Raw genomic sequence first — 3,459 nt, forward strand, 5'->3', positions numbered from 1 at the left:
CAACAGCGCCAGCGATCCGGGCACTTCCGAAGTCCGAGACGGCAACGGCAAGCCACGACGCAATAAATACAAGCGTCGCAATAATAATGAAGGAACGCAAGACACGACGGTCAACACTGGATTCAGCGGCTCCAAACCCGGTCAACGGAAAAAGCCATTCAAGGCAAACAGAGACGGACCATCCAATTTAGACAAGATACTGGATCGGCCCTGCCAGATTCATGGCACCTCCGATAAACCCGCCAATCATACCAACAAAAGCTGTTGGGTCTTCAAACAAGCCGGCAAGCTGAATGCCGGACACGAGGGGAAGGGGCCGCCCAGTGACAGCGATGACGAAGAGACTCGCCAACCAAACACCGGGGTCAGAAGCAATTTCCCCCCGAAGTACAAACAGTAACCATGGTATACGTGACACACACCCCTATAGGGGAGCGCAAGCACGCGCTACAGGACGCCTATGCCATAGAGCCGGTCCCCCCAAAATCTAATCAATGGGCGGCCTGCCCGATCACTTTTGATCACAAGGACCACCCGGTCAGTATCCGTCACGCAGGTTCAGCAGCTCTGGTCCTCGACCCAATTATCGATGGGTTCCATCTCACGAAAGTCCTTATGGACGACAGCAGTAGCCTTAATCTCCTCTACCAAGACACTGTCCGCAAAATGGGCATTGATCCTTCAAGAATCAAGCCCACCACAACTACTCTCAAGGGACCAGTACCCGGCGTAGAAGCTCACTGCACGGGCTCCATCACATTGGAAGTCGTTTTCGGTTCACCGAACAACTTCCGAAGCGAAGGCTTGACCTTCGATATTGTCCCGTCCTGTAGTGGCTACCATGCACTTCTGGGGCGTACGGCTTTCGCTCGTTTTAATGCGGTCCCACACTACGCCCATGCAAAACTTAAGATGCCCGGTCCACACGGCATCATAACAGTAACTGGAAATGCGGAACGCTCCCTCCGTACAGAGGATCATACTACGGCTACTACAGCCGAAGCACAAAGCGGCCTCATCAAGCCGCGTATCTCATCGGCCATTAAGCCGCCGGTCCCTACCAAACAGGACCGGTCAATCTCAGAGCTGGATTAGCAGTTCGGCCTCCGTCGTTCGCCTCATATACCTGCGAAGTTTGTACCGCGCATACATAATTATGCACTTAAAATACCCTGGTCATCGGCGGGGGCACAATACGGACAGGCCTACAAGCACTCCCATAGCCTCTTTTTCTTTTCTAACTATTTTTATCTCTTACCACAGGCGGCTCACAGGCTGGTCATCTCACGGATTCTTTCGGAGTTCGGCTTCGTACATTCACCCAAAGGCTATTCCTGTTAAGGAGTCCTTTCACGGAGGCAAGGCGGCGCAGACGTGCGACAGGAGGTCCAAATAACTTTTTGTAGACCGCACTCTCTACTTCGAGCCTGTAAAGTGCCTTTTCCCTCAGCATTCGACCCCTGGCATGTCAAATAGCCTGGGTTGTGGTGTTATTATCTATAAGATGGCGATTGACATATCAATCAGGTTCCAGTGAACATAATCCATGTTCAGTATTCGCTCCTTTTTCCAAAAAACTGAATTTTGCTTCTTCGGTTATTTCACACACGCACCTCGGCACAAATTGCCAGGGGCTTGATATGGGAATGAATGAATTGCCAACAAGTCCGAACAGCTTTATATCACACTTCGGCGTCACGAGTTTGGCCTTATATGCATCAGCTCCGAATCAAGTCTTTGGTTAATAGTTGGGTTACCCGGCTCCTGTGCTTACTACCTTACGTTCCGCCCTATCGGCTAGGGTAGTAAAGGGAGAACTACTGCGATTGTGTTTCTGGTTCATCTGGTCAAGCACCTCAGTAGAGAAAGCCGAAAACTGACTGTCATGATGTGGCGAGAGCTGGTCAACCACTCGATGACTAATCAGAATCTTTCACGATTTCTTCCGTATTACACGAAGGACCGTTCTCAAGGTCACCTATGTAACGCACCGTATTGGGATACCGCGTACATACCAGGGGCTATATCGTAGACCCACCGTCAAACTCCTATGGCTAAGTGAAAGTGTTAAAGCCCTATAGTCCGATTGCCTAGTTCGCCGCATTGACACCTCCTTCACGGACCAAGACATTGGGTCAAGAGTGATCAAGTGCTTTTGCGAACACCCCCATATTTTATGCGAGGGGGCCGAAGCCAACGACTGGAAAACTTTCAGATTATACAAAAACGGCCACACAGGAGGAACCAAAACTTTTATGCAAAAGTATAAAAACATAGCCCTAATATATCGTAATATTGTTTTTACAATCTCGGTACATTCACTCAAAGATCATATCCTTCGAGCACTGACCCTCTATCAAGCGGGCGCCTTCTAGGACATCTTCAAAATAATGCTCCGGTGTGTGTTTGTCCTTGCCCCCGGGTGGACTCTTCGCTGCAATATCGGTGGCCTTCATCTTTGCCAATACGTCTTGACACGGGCAAAGGCCATCCATGCACCTTCAATGCACGCTGATCGCTTCACGGCATCGATACGAGGCACCACATCCACAAGTCGCCGCACCAAACCGAAATAGCTATTCGGAACCGGCTCAGTCGGCCACAGCCGGACCACGACGTCCTTCATGGCAGAACCGGATATCTTCTGGAGCTCGGCCCACTGGGCCATCTGTTCGTTCAGCAACAACGGGCGCTTTGGCGTGCCGAATTGTGACCAGAGAAGGTTCTCCGTTGCATACCCTTCTTGCGCTTGGTAAAGCTGCGCCACATCGTTGGCACTCTTCGGCAAATCCTGGAACGCGTTTGGAGAGCTCCACATTTGATTAAGCGGGGCATACTTCGGATCACCGAATTTAGTCTGTAATAGAAAGGGCTTACCGGCCGCTATCTCCTCGGCTTGCCGGATCTCCTCCCGAGCCGCTCTCGACTCGGATCGTGCTTCTTTCGCCTCTAGTAAGGCCTTCTCGAGTTCGGCCCCCTTTGGCCTTGTTCTCCTTCTCGAGTGCTTGGCATTTGCCAGTGGCATCCTTTAGATCTCGCTCTATGGAAGATATTCTCTCCTCGCACTGGCGCCGAGCAGCCTGTTCGGCTTTTAACTCCTCAGCTGCCTTCTTGGCACCCACATTACTGATCCTGGCTTGCTCCTTGGCTCGGGCAAGATCTGCCCGAAGGGTCTCAACTGCGGCAGCACTATCTGCAGTTGTGCATGTCTTAATATATAATCCTCAGCTTCGTGCTCATGTTATTATACATACATATACTGGCCGCCACAAAACATACCTTGCGCCTCGTCAAGCCGCCTGTTAATAAGCGTGATATCGTCATCCGCCACGTCAAGTTTCTGCTTCAGACCTGCAACCTCTGTGCTGTGGGCAGTCACCATGGATGTAACAGCCTGTCTTCCACTTAGTTAGATTATTTCCTGGGCATGTCTTTTTTGATCCTCTGATTGCCTCCCTT

The sequence above is a fragment of the Aegilops tauschii genome, chromosome 7 (assembly GCF_002575655.3).
Source record: "Aegilops tauschii subsp. strangulata cultivar AL8/78 chromosome 7, Aet v6.0, whole genome shotgun sequence".
NCBI classification, from domain to species: Eukaryota; Viridiplantae; Streptophyta; class Magnoliopsida; order Poales; family Poaceae; genus Aegilops; species Aegilops tauschii.